Source organism: Rattus norvegicus, chromosome 19 (assembly GCF_036323735.1).
Source record: "Rattus norvegicus strain BN/NHsdMcwi chromosome 19, GRCr8, whole genome shotgun sequence".
NCBI classification, from domain to species: Eukaryota; Metazoa; Chordata; class Mammalia; order Rodentia; family Muridae; genus Rattus; species Rattus norvegicus.
Window position 1 is genome coordinate 48301955 of NC_086037.1, and position 14161 is coordinate 48316115.

Consider the following 14161-nt stretch of genomic DNA (forward strand, 5'->3'; position numbering starts at 1 on the left):
ATAAAGAACACATTTACACATTCATATACAAGGCAAACAACTTGCAATCATATTAGACTTCTGAAACATTCATTAAAATGAATATAAAATATCCACATGATCTTAGATGATGGTGCTGGTGGATAATAAAATAATTCTGTTATCTATTATCCACAGCATCCAGATCAACCATTATTTAATTCATAGGGATATGGAGGGATATCTTTATAGATTATCTTGGGTTTATCTAAGAGACAGATGTTATCATTTCAGTTGAACCAAGTACATCATACATTCATAAAAGCCAGATGGATGACACTGCTTTGGGGAAGTTTAGTGCGTGTCTATAAAGGCCAGATGGGTGCCGATCTGAGGAAGGTTTATGGTGGGTAGCTATGACTATGCTACAGAGTATAATGAAATGTTCTCAGTTCTCCAAAGAATTTCTCCACTCTTTATCTCCAGTTCTAATAGTGTTCAGAACTTTTCAGGATAGACTTACCATTGGACTTGGAATAACTCTCCCTATCTGACATCTAAGGACAATGTTCTTGTGGTAATATGTAATGAAGATAAGGTACCAAATAACCACTCAAGCCAAAGAAAAGAAAAGCCAGATTATATCGTGACTTCATGATGTATTTTTCTCTCTCTTAGAAAGAGTTGTATGTTTCCCAGATTTAGCTTAAAATACATCAGAATAAATAAGAATTTTCTTTGATGGAAAGCACTCAAATTTATTTTTCTTTAACCATGCTCACATGCAAGATTCTAAAACCCTGGGTTAAGCCAAAACAAATGTGGAGTGGAGACTAAATTTATTTTCCATCTCTATGTGATTTCCTCATAAAACATTTATGTTTGTGACTTGTTTACTTACTAAATTGGCTAGGCTTGGTCTTTTATATTTGGTCTGATGAATAATCTGCTTGAGGTATAATGTTATGATTGTTACAAAACCCTAGATTCACAACTGTTTAAACTCAAGCACAAGACCATTCAAGCTTTTGTAAATATTCAAAGACACGATCGTTATGTGAAGAAAAATAGATCACCATAAAAGTTCTGTCTTGTGATCCATACTGAGCTTTACTTAGTCTTTCACATCTGCCTTTTAGCATTAACAACCCCTTTCCATTGGAAGACTGATCCTCAGCCCCTTTCCCCCAAGAAAACAATTATATGTTTACACAAGAGCTTATGTTTCTGTAGATAGGAGAGATTACTAGATAGAAGTTCCACTTAGATGCTAAAGTCAAAAGTTTTCAGCATGGATTGTGACTACCCGTTTTCTCATTCAAGATTATCCATGGATGGGACCACAGATTTCCAGAGGATAACTCTGTGTCTAAACTCACACAGGTTCTCATAATAAAGTGTTTCTGGCGTTACAGCTACATGGGCATTTCATATAGATGGACGGAGGGAGGGACATTTTAGCTAATCAGAGCAAAGGCATGATGTCACCTCACCATTGTTTCTTTCTTTAGATATTTCAATATGACTTCTCTCTGACTGGAGTTATAGCCAAGCCTCTTGCTGAGGGTCCCACTTCAGGTCCTAGCACACATGTGGAGTGGCACACAACTGCCTGCAACTCCAGCTTTAGGGGATTAAACATGTCTGGACTTCAAGGACACCTGCCCTCACATGTACTTATCCAAGTACACACACACACACAACTAAAAATAAAATAAAAACTTAAAATATAGTTTCTGTTTACTCAAACTTTGAAAAGCTCTGAGCTAAACAAGCATCCAAGATTACAGCAAAAGTCTTGAGTCTTGACTTATGGCCTCAACTGAGAGTCTGTCTGTATTGTTCAGTGAGAAATAACAATGAACTGACACAGAGGTGGACAGTAAGATCACACAGTTCATTCACCAAGAAAACAAAGAGATAGTTAACTCTGTTCAAGTGCTTCCTTCTTCTACTTCTCAAAGAAGGTCTCTGTGAAGGTTAAAATGCAGAATCTAAGAATTGCTAAGGATCAAACATGGCTCCCTTGCTACCCCATCAAGAAAACAAAGTCGTGGCCATAGTTACACTGTATCAATACTGGGATATAATTATGAATTACTGGGTTAGAGTATAAATGATACATGACTTGATCCTTAGAAACCTTGAGAAGCCATGGAGAGTATCACTGTGTTATATAAATAAACAGGTGAATGCCAGTTCTGGGTACCTGGTCTCCTCCTAATGTCTTTCCCAGAAAGTAAAACATTAGAGAATATTAGAAATGCATATGGTCTTATTAAAAGAGGGATTATTCTTCCAATTGTAAGAGTCAGCATTATAAATAAGACAATACATCTTTTGAGATATCTTGGCTTATAAAGTGTTTACAAAATGTAAGAATCTATAGTTATTATAATCTTCTTGTTTGGGTAAATTTTATGCCTAATAGGAAGTCCTTAATTATGATGATAAACTTTCCCTGCTTTGTGTAATGCTGATTTTAATGAGGATATTATTTATCAAGCTTACAATAGAGTTGGTATATCTAGAACTAGGAAATATGCAAGGATGTTTTTAAAGAAATATTAGGAGGAAGTATAGCAATTTTTTGTATGTTTTGTTTTAGTTTGAACAAGATAAGTCTGTAATTGTATTAATACTCATTAGAGAGCCTACACAAGACTGACTGTACTTCAAAGCCACTAGGATATTTTGTCTGTAATAATTTAGATACCCAGGTCCTGAAGTAGAACCCCAAAAGGTAATTGATTAGTTCAAAAATACAAAGGTAACATTGCTACAGCAATGTTAAAATACTTGCTTTTCTTGCAAGATTTGTAGGGTTTTTGTTTGTCTAGCCCCAGCATGAGGCAAAGAGAAAGTCGTTTCTCTCCTCATCTTAGCTGACCTTTCCTGAATTTTAATCATGCAGTCAGAAAATAATTAACCATGTTTTAAGGGCTTATATTTGACTCCAAGTACATTATACATTTTCAGAGATTTTCTAACATTGTAAGTAATTATTTCTAGTTTTTCTTTTATAACTAGAGCAGATGATTAGCTTTCCACGTTTTAACTTATTAATTAAAGATGTTTATGACTTCTTTAATGCTTTAGTGAAAGCCAAGGCAACTGTCTGTGAACTAGTAGTTACTGTGAGTAAAGGTAGTGCTTTGTGGCTATTTAAGCAGAACTTAACTGAAAGAAAAATTATATGGTTAAGCCAAAGCCCTATAACATTGAGGAGAACCTTAGATTCCCTTTCCCTTTCCAAAGTCACAAATTCATTTCTCTGAGCTTCAAAGGAAGAAGATGGAAGGCTGGCTAAACTGCAGTCAGGGCTAAAAGCTCAGTCCTAGGCCACAGGGTCATCTAAGTCTATTTCCTAAAGCCAGTCATGATTTCTTTTGTGGTCATCCACAGTTAAAACTATTGAACAGATAACAAAGAAGTTGTTCTCTAAAGAGTTGGATGGCAGATAATTCATTTTTGGTTCAAGAGACTGCAGGAGAACTTGAGAAAGGAACCAAAGTGATTTTTTTTCACCTTATAGTTCTTTTTTTCCAAGAAGATCTCTCAAGGCTGAAATTATCTGAGAAGGCCCATGCTATTTTGGCACATTGCAAGATAGACTTAGTGAATGGTTCTTGGAAAGGTCAATCACCCACCACTTGGTCCCAGACAAGATCTGATCCATCTTCATCAGACAGACATAGAGAAGATGACAGAAGACCAAGTCAACTCTCTCTCACACTTGGAGGGATTTCTTTCCTTGACTTTAACTTTCAGGACTCTTAAGCCTTAATCTAATCTCAAATAAAAAAAAATGAGTTTGCATATTCCTTCCATAAGAGATGTTCCTTAGAGGAGTTGAGAAGGCCTATAAAGTGATCCCTATGTTTCTCTCTCCCTCCCTCCCTCCCTCCCTCCCTCCCTCCCTCCCTCCCTCCTTCCCTCCCTCTTCCTCTGCCTCTCCATTCTTTCTTCCATTCTCTCTTCCTCTTTCCTTCCCTCTGTCCTGCTCTTTTCTCTTTTTGGAAGGCAAGCACCCTTTCAGTGACCCATATACCAATCTCTAACATACCTTTTTAAAAAAGGCCCTTGTATATTTTTGCTTTCTGTAGTGCCATGTTCCTTACCACTCTCAAAAAGCAATTTACAAAAGTGGTTAGATTTACTGGGGAGACAAAATAAAAAAGACAAGATGACTTTGGACTATGAAAGGTGAAAGTTACTGTCAGTGAAGTTCACAGGAAAACACAAGGCGCTCCCAACTGAATGCTGCTATCACATGCTGTGGCTCTTTCAACAGGAAGAATTCTGGATGGCAAAAAAGTTACTCCCAATAATACACACAAAGGTAAGTTGTAAAGGATGAGTTGCTATGAGCATTTAAACAGGACTGGAGTAAAGAGAGAACATTGGTCTGAATCTCACTAATCTTACTAGAATGTCCTCTTACAAGTACAATGAGTTTCTGAAAGTAACACTGTAACACTAGCAAACCATCATAAACTTTTTAATGTCTCATACTACTTATGAAAATAAACAATACATCTAGAAGAATAGCATGCACAGTGTGTATCTTAGATTTGTCTTAGTTGTCTTTATACTTGGCTTCCTAGAAAGGAGAGCCTGTGACAAAACTTACTTCTTCAGCCTTATTGTAGGTACAGTCTCAAAACAGAGGAAAGGGGTAAAAAGGAATGGAAGACACAAAAGAAAGAATACAATACAAATGGGTTCAGAACCAAGCTGACTAAAGTTTCCCAAGATGATGCTTAGCTCTGTGCAGTGTTCGTTAGACTGGTACAACCTCAGAACAACCTTTAGGGCAGGAGTTGGTAAATGTTTTCTGTTAGGTTTTGAAGGACACAGTCTCTGTAACAACTACTCAACCCTACTCTGGTAACACAGAATCTTCCATAGACGATATGGAAATGAGTACAGACACTTAAGTTCCATTTATTGAAACTTTGTAAAAGTAGGAAAAGTAGGGAGTGAGTCAGATTGACCATTGTACCTTCAAACTAAAAACAAAGTCTTCTTATCATTTCCCATTTTCATTCTGTCTAGCCAAACTGCACTTCATAAGGCACGACCATTTCTGAACATCTCGTCCTGAACCTACTCCACCCTCGTAAGTGCAGGTGATCACTGGAGAAACTGATGTAGACAATGGAAGAGCCTAGCATTTGAAGTTGGATAGGTCCATGGGTCTGTCCAATCTAGATCTGTTTCCAACGACCACCACAGATTCCATCACAGACAGAGATTGAGATATGGTGCTGTGGGAGAAGACAGTAGTAGCTGCTTGGCATGTTCACCTGATTGAGCAATCATAACTGAGGATTGGGACAATGGTAAAGCTGCTACACTACCCACCTTGCTTCAGTTCTGTATCCAATTCACACACTGGCTAGACCATCCCATATAGAAAACCTAAATTAGAAGAAGGGATTGAAGTAGACTTGAATGTGCTTTCCTTTAAAGCTTGTAAAATGATTACCACTGCAATAATGCAAAGACAGCAAACAGCCTTCCCTATAGTGTTGCTGAAAGCATTTTGTTTTCTTTTCTTAATGCTTGGTTCTTAAAAATGGTTACTGAGAAACCGGAACCTCATGGTATTACAGGATTGTATACAAGGAGTCCAGTTTTCTCTACGTATCTCTTGGGGCTGCTATAGTCATGAGAATAGCTGATGAAATGACACAGGAAATTTGTCTCTCATGTTACATAGTTTGAGGTCTAACACAGCTATTACAGCTAGAAAGCAAGAGTTCAAAGCCGGGTCTGGGACAATTTGCCTTGGCCAAATACTACTCTGACAATGAACTCTGCCTTGATTCCTCCACTATGCAGGTCTGTGCCCCCTGAAATACGCACCAAAATAAACCCCTCCTCCTTTGAGTTGTTTCTGCTAGATATGTGGTCTGATAAATTTAACTAACAATGAAAACTAGTGCCAGGAATGGGGCAGTTTCTGGGATGAACATGTGAAAATGTTTGCTGTTGGGAACAACTTGTGAAAGGAATGTGCGAGTTTGGAGTTGAGGGCTACTGAAACCTAATACTGCTGGACACAGACTCTTATGGATTGTTCTGGTGGGATCTCTGGAAAATTCTGATGAGAATGCAGGCTCCAAAATTTGTTCTCCTATCAAAAGTTCCCAACTTATAAAAAATATGAACTCATTTGACATAAAGAGGGTTCCTAAAAAGACGTAGCCTCCATATTATATTTCTCAAAGAGGAAAGCTTAGTAAAATGCTCATCCAGGTTCAAGATCAGCAGAACTAGGACAAGGAAGCTTCTATAGCTATGTCAAAGGAGGCTTGGCTATGTCTTGAGCAATCAGTAGGAGAACTTTGAATTACTAGCTTAGTTGTAGTGTTCATTTTGTAGCCATGCATATTGAAAGAATTAGGGATTCATGGAAGCTTGTTCCTAGTCTTCAGAAAAAAAATAAAAGAAAGAAAAGAAATGTGACTGAACCAGACATTGTGTAAGATATCAAGAAAAGAGGCTCTGAAAGGTGTAGTAGATATTCTAGGATGCCAGATGCTAGAACCAGTGGACCTCCATGAGAATAGCTATAACACAATGGAGCCAGACCCAAAGAGACAAGGTCTTTATTATAATCAGTAGAACCAGAGAGGTGGAATTACCAACACCCACTGGTAGACAGACAATGCCACCAGAAGCCCAAGATAATGGACATGGAACTACAGAGTTCTGTATTTGTTCTGTTGGCAGTGCTCTTTCCCTGGTCTTTCCTTTATATATTTCTAATTCTCCCCCTTTGGGAAAAAGGTTTTCCCCTCTTCCTTTGCATATTAGAAGCATGGAACTTGTTTTTCTTATTTTCAGGGTCTCACTGTGAAGAAATTTCCTTGAGTCTCAAAAGAGATCTTTGAATTTGACTTTTATGTATAATATTGTAGCTGTGAAAACTCTGGTGAACTTAAAGTTGGATTAGATGCACATTGCATTATGAAATGGCCATGAGCCTGTGGGAGCCTAGTTGGGATGATATGGTTTGAAAGTGAAATAGCCTTGGTGTTTGGATACCATGTCCTAGGCTGTGATGCTGTTTTAGGAAATTGAGGAATCATTTAGACATAGCCATAGGTCTAACACTGAGAACCTTTTGGGCTATAGGCCATTCTCACTTGCATTATATCTCTCTGCTTCCCATCTGCAACTATGCCATAATCAGCTGCAAGTTAGCACCCTTAAGGACTGAATCTGTCCCAGCCACATGGAACTGTTTCCATGAACTAAACCACATCTTCCTCACTAAAGTGGACTGTCCCATCCCAAATCATAAACAGAAATCGCCTGCCTTGCAGCCTTCAGGTGCTCATGTCAATGTCAGATATTTGGTAGTAGTAGCACAAAAGTAACTAAATCAAATACTTACTGTTATTGCAATTATAATTAAAAATTCACATTACAGTTTAATGTATTGTATGACATAAGTAGTATATAAGCTAATATAAAATAATATCAATAATTGATAGCAAGCAAAGTGATTAAATATTGTTTGTTTTATTTCATAGGTATTAAGTAACATATGAATATTATTACTTTGTATTATATACTAGATTAAAACAATCGACTTAAAATCACACCGGCCCTGGTCTCTAGAGGCTATCACATAATGACAGAAAATAAAGGGAAAGAACTTGAGAGAACTCCACTTTTGAGCACCAAGTGATGCCCCAACCCTTGCAGGCTTGCCTTATATGGAGATAGTATTTTGACTCTAGCATGCCAATCAACATTTTCACTTTTCTGACTCTCAGAGTTGTGTAAAGCTCCAGACTCAGGTCATGTCACAGCTGTGATCATGACCTGTCTAACTTGTAACCATTCGACACTAAGATCCTGTGTAAGAATGAGTCAGAAAGGGGCTGGGGATTTAGCTCAGTGGTAGAGCGCTTACCTAGGAAGCGCAAGGCCCTGGGTTCGGTCCCCAGCTCCGAAAAAAAGAACCAAAAAAAAAAAAAAAAAAAGAATGAGTCAGAAAACTTCTGGTTTTGCCTGGGCCACGCACATGGTTGGTGACACACTTTTCCCAGCTTATTCTTATGTCAAAACTAGGGTTTTAATTGTTTTATCTAAGCATTAAGTTCATTCCAGATCTACAAATCTACCACAATATGGTAATAGTGTGTCTGTAAGGTAGGATAAGACAGCACTGGAGAGAGGAGACAAAACACATTTTCTTGCTTCCCATTCTTGATCATGCAGTTTATGAAATGCATACCTTCATTTATAGACAAACTTATGCTGTTGAAATGTGAGTTAAATCACATTATTAAAATATCTCTTCTCTCAGCCTAAGTGAAGAAGCTTCCAAGTGGCCTGTCACAGTCCCCCAATCTCACATTCCCCTTGACCTCATCTTGTATGCTACCCTTTTTACTCTACCATGTTTAGTTCATGGCTGGTCCTATGCCACACTGGGACATGTTTCTTATCTAGATTATCATTGACTTGTTTTCTCTGCTTGGATAACTTTAAGACTTGATTGCTCACATCTGTTGAGGTCTTTGATGCAATACCTGCTTCCTAAGACTTTCTCTGACCATTAATGTAAAAGGAATTATGAATTCTAGCTAGCCTGTATAAAAGACATGCAATCCAGGTATTTTATTTACAAGCTGTAAGTCTAGATTGGCCAGGTTTTGGAGATATTTTAATTTACTTCCCAGTCATAAGTCCCTTGTTACTTGCTGTTTCTCCTGGCCACATGCTCATGTCCATGATGGCTTGCTTCTCTCTCCATGTCCTTTCTTCTTTTTAATCTATCTTTTATTTCTTTATCTCTAACTGTGACCCCAGCCAGATAAATGAAAACCCACCTATTTCTATTGCCCAATTACCTTAGTTGACCAATTAACTTGGGGAGCAAGATTACATAGCATCACTTGGTGTACACGAGGATCTCCTCATCTCTAAGGATCTCTTTGTTGAAGGCGACCAGATCTTGGGGTTCAGTACTTAGCATTTGAATACAGAGCAGAACCAGACCAACCACATACACATCAGTTTAAACCCACAAGACCCTCCCTCTATGCAACTCCTTGTTGCATTGTCTACATAGCAACCTCAGTATCAAATCCAAAAGGACTTTAAAGTCCTTTTATCTTTTAACTTTTATAGGTTGATGTTTCACATGCTGCAGAAAGGGAGAAAGACTGTCTCTACTAGTTACTACTGAATCACTCCCAAGCACACTGCTTATACAAATAATATTGAGTTTTCTAATCAGTAGTTAATTTTCAAAAATGATATAACAGCTACCTTAGTGCATATCACATTTAGAATGAAAAGAAAATGCCACTTTAGACAGATGCCAAATTAAGAAACACCTGTAGATTTAAGGTTTTCTATCAACAACCCCTATGAATAATTATAACTTATGTGTTCAGAAATGCCTGAAATCCTGAGTTTTCCTTTTCTGTGACAGTACTATGCCATCGCTATCAAACTATTAAGACAGCTGGGTGTGATTGCATGTGTCTATCATCCCAGCACTCAGGAGGAGGCTGAGGCAGGAGAATTGGCATGAGTTCGAGGTAAGCCTTGGCTCATAATGACATCCTGTCTCTTAAAATAAGCAGAACAAAATAGAACAGAATCATCAAGATTTTCAAAGGTAATTAGTGTATGTTGCACTCATCCCTTAAAATGTCATTTTTTTTCTGGTTAGGTTTCGTTAAAATAACCTTGATTTGGAGTTGAAACTAGTGTTAGGAAACTTATTTTTATAACTTCTACTAGAAGTTCTTTTTCACCAGTGATCTTCAACTTTAGTGAATATTACTTTTTCCCAAGATCTGGTTAAAGCACAAATTCTTATTCAATGAGTCTGGGGTAAAGACTGACATTCCTCAGGTTCAAACACTACACAGTGCTCCTTGTGTTGCTCCTCCTTACCTACAGTAGAGTCAAGTTTCTGGGCCCCTACCTTTTCCCAATACCATCTTCATAGTTGTAATGTAAAAGTTTTGTTAATGAACTGAGATTTAGTGAACACACACACACACACACACACACACACACACACACACACGAAATCACCAGGTTACTATTGCAAACACCACTCCAACTTGAGAAGCACATGTGAGGTCTGGTGAGGTTAGTACCTCCTCCCTTTACAAGCAATGTTGAGTATCTGATATTTCAGGAGACACAGTGAGGTATCCAAAGATTTGCCTAGGAATAAATTTGTCTCCTAGAAGACCTCAGCCTTCAACAGGACCCAAGTACTTCAACTGCAATTTTCTTAATTCTCTGATAATAGAACACTCAGGGGGCGGAGACTGAACACCATAATGTCTGTCATATACAATGGTATACATATATGAGAGGTGGAGTAGAGGCACCCGTGATTTGTTTCTTCACACTGTTAAAAAGCTTAGGAATTACACTCTAAGTTGCAGAAGCTTGCTTCTCTTTGGCCTGCTCATTTGGCATGGTCCTGAAACACTGAGGTAGAGATGTAGAAGCCCTGGGTCCTGCTAAGACTGAACCCCCAGTGAACTAGACTGTTGGGGGGAGGGCGGCAATGGGGGGAGGGTGGGGAGGGGAACACCCATAAGGAAGGGGAGGGGGGAGGGGGATGTTTGCCCAGAAACCGGGAAAGGGAATAACACTCGAAATGTATATTAGAAATACTCAATAAAAAAAAGTAAAAATAAAAAAACATATATATTCAGAACACAGAAAAAAAAAGAATTGTCACATGCCTCAGACTCAGTTTTCCAGGTGGCATGCAGTTCAAAGGGTAGACTGACCTACCTGATCTGCAACAATTATCTAAAGATGTTCCCCCACTGGTCTGTTTCTCTGAAGGAGTTCGATTTTTTGAAGTGGGTATGCCACCTCTTCTTAAGTAGCAGGTAAGTATAGTATGGAGAGACCTATGTCCCACCCCCTTAGAGCCTATTCAGCTATAAAGTCATCAGCAGGCTGACTCACTGATGACATTAGTGTCCCTGCTATTCCGTCACCTCTCAGTAGCACCACCAGCTGGGAAACAAACCTGGAACCCAAGGGTCTTTGGAGTGACAATTCATTGCATACTTTCTTTCTGAGCTTGGTCACATCATATTAGCAAGTATTTCTGTTTCTGACATCAGAAGGATTCTCCTTCCTTTAGTTTCATAAACTCCCAAGGGAGGATTCTCATGCTCTGTTTTCCTGGTGAAGAAGCCAACATCCAGAGAAGCTGGAAAACCAGTCCAAGGTTTCCAAAGTCAGAATTTAGATGTAATTGAGGCTACCCAGTACCACAGCCCACACTTAACCTCTGGGTGCTTTAATGCTAGAAAAACAGATTCCAGCACTACAGCTTCAATAGTTTTTATGCCACTGTTTTTCTTCTTGAGGCCTAGTGGGGTATTTAAATTTTGTGTTGAAGTGATAACTAAGTGATTTCTCAGCCCAATTGCTCCATCTTCTTAACGAGATTAGACTTTCTTATTTATTTCATCTCGGAATTTTTCTAGTCCCAATTTTCAATATTTTTTTATAGTGAAAGTGATTTTGGTTCTCACTTGCTAGGAGTTTTCATGAACATGTAAATGAAAAATCTCGTATCTGTAAAAATAAGTAGGGGGGTTTATTCAGGTACATGTTAGTATTTTAAGTAGTCACGCAATAAAAAATAGATAAGATGTGAATTCAAGCAACAGTTTCACGTATCTGGCGAAGCAATTTGTATATCAGAAATCTGATTTCACTTTTATGAGCAGGCAAGCCTAGAATGACATAGGATTAGGTTTGCTTAATAACTGGCTAGATCTAGTTCCAGTTCATGTTTATAAGCATAGCCCTGTTTGTTGCCATGGAGGTGATGAATTGTAGTAAATGTTTTCAAGGACAGTAAAGTTTATTTGCAAAGAGAGCCAGAAAATATTTACCATGGGTCATGAAAGAAAGTAGTGAACAGTTCTGGAAAAGCAGTTGTGTGTGTGTGTGTGTGTGTGTGTGTGTGTGTGTGTGTGTGTCCTTGGGGGCCTTAATTCATCTTTCTGTCCTTTAATCATCAACTAAGAAGACTATGCAGTCAATTCTTTTGTTATGAAATTAGTTTTCTAATCCTCTACACTATACCTTGAGATGTAAGTCAACAACCGTAAATTACAGCTCAGTTTGATTTCCTCTTATAACCTTGACTTTCTTTTAATTCATTTGCAACAAGGCAACATAATGAATGAATGCATCTTTAAAAAATAGTAGTTATTGAATTTTAGCACATGTATGTATATGTTGTACATCTATGGAAAAACTTCAAATTTCTTTTTCAAGGCAGAAACTTGACATTGCAAATTTTACTGAGAATTTTTTATGGCTTAATTATAAACTTATGGAAACATAGCTTTATAACATAAATGCTGACATAACCTTACCATATAGCCAACTATAAATCAATGTGCTATATCCATATTTAGAGTCAATTGAGGAAGCACATTGAGTTAATGTTTTTTGGAAGAAGCAGAAAAAAGTCAATTCATTAAACATTCAGTTTCAATTCTGAATGAGACAGAGAGACTGTAGTATCTTCAGTAATGAAACAAAATGTGAAATAGTCATCACAGAGAAGTAAAATTAATGTCAAGAATATTTTTAAGTTAAAAGAACTGTTTCATTTGCTTTCCAATACAAAATGAATTCTTTGGCTGCTGGGAGTTAATTCTCTGAGAAATAATTTCAGTCAAATGCTCTGCTCTGAATAGCAAAGGCCGCATTTCTTAGCGGCATTTGCAGTGGGCTCCAGACTACAGTGGGAGAGGCCAATGGACTACTGTGTCAGGAGAATTCACATTGAATACTCCATGTCACATGTCATCTGACTCTGGCCTTCTCATTAGGTCATCTCAGGATAAGGTGCTCCTGAGAAAACATAGCAGCTGACGTGTTTCAGAGGCTTGGCTGGCATTCCAAGGTTTATTTGATTTAATCTTCCTTCTCATTGGTCTGTGAAGCTCAGTGAACACTCATTCTTTTAGGGAGCACTTTTACTGTTTCCTGCCTGTGCTGGTATCAGAAACACCAGAAGAGTTTCAAGACAGAACTCGATAGAGTATTTCTCTGAGGTGAGAAAGAGCTTTCTGTAAGAGGATAAAGCGAACGAAGGGCTAGAACTCACATTGATTGTTCATTGGCAATGGATGGCACTTCCAGGCTTAGGTTTTGCTACCCCAGACTAACTATTGGGCTGATGATTTGTCCCTCAGGATTATTTGGCACTTACACTCCCTACAGCAAACTAAATAATTTCTATTGACTCATCATAGAGATAGAAGTACTCAGAGATGAAATCTATGGTGGAATGGCACTATGAATCTGCAAATATTTTTGTTACATTTTTAAACTCACTAGATGGTACTGAACCAAGAAAGAGTTAGTCTAAACAGAAACCATCACATTCTACCGAATCACAGAATCTCAGGGTGAAAGGGACATTATCAATTATATGATGATTTTCAATTTCCCAATATTATGCCCCTTACTTTTTGCTGTGAAAAGGTAGGGGCTCTCTAAATTTTTTCCCGAGAGTAATTTGCTTACACATTTAAAAGTATTTCCCACAGAGAAGTAGGAGGGTAAGGCTGAAGCACTCTGACTACAAGACTGACTGGGGGCCACCAAGAGGAAGGACCGTCCACAATACCACTCCTCTTAGCTGGCACAGGAGACCTGGCATAATCCACACACCAAGTGACTGTGCCAAACTTGCTCAAGCAGCTCCACAACTTGGGCAGTACATACTTCTGTCTTTATAGCTGCTGTGGCTCTGGAGACTGATATCAGGGTCTTATCTGGAGCCAGATCCGTCCCATGAGCTCCACTCTATGCTTGGAGGGGAAGTAGAAAATCTAACTATGCACCTGATTTCCACATATCTGATTTCTACACATTATCCCATTCCACAAAACACATAACAATGGAGTATAAAATCCAAAGGCAATTAGACAAAGAGAGGGGGTGGGTGAGCATGAGTCCTGGAAAATATCATCTGAAAAGAGAAGAGTATATCAAATCCAGTTCCTCCTGGGAAACCTGCTGTGTCACCGGGTTGTAGGGAAGTACAGTCTGGAGACAATTGGGAAAAACAGTGACTGGCATATCAGCCCAGTAGTAATGTGGGAACTCTACCTTTCCCCGGCTCTGTCTTAAGTCTCCAGCCTCAAAAGCTCCT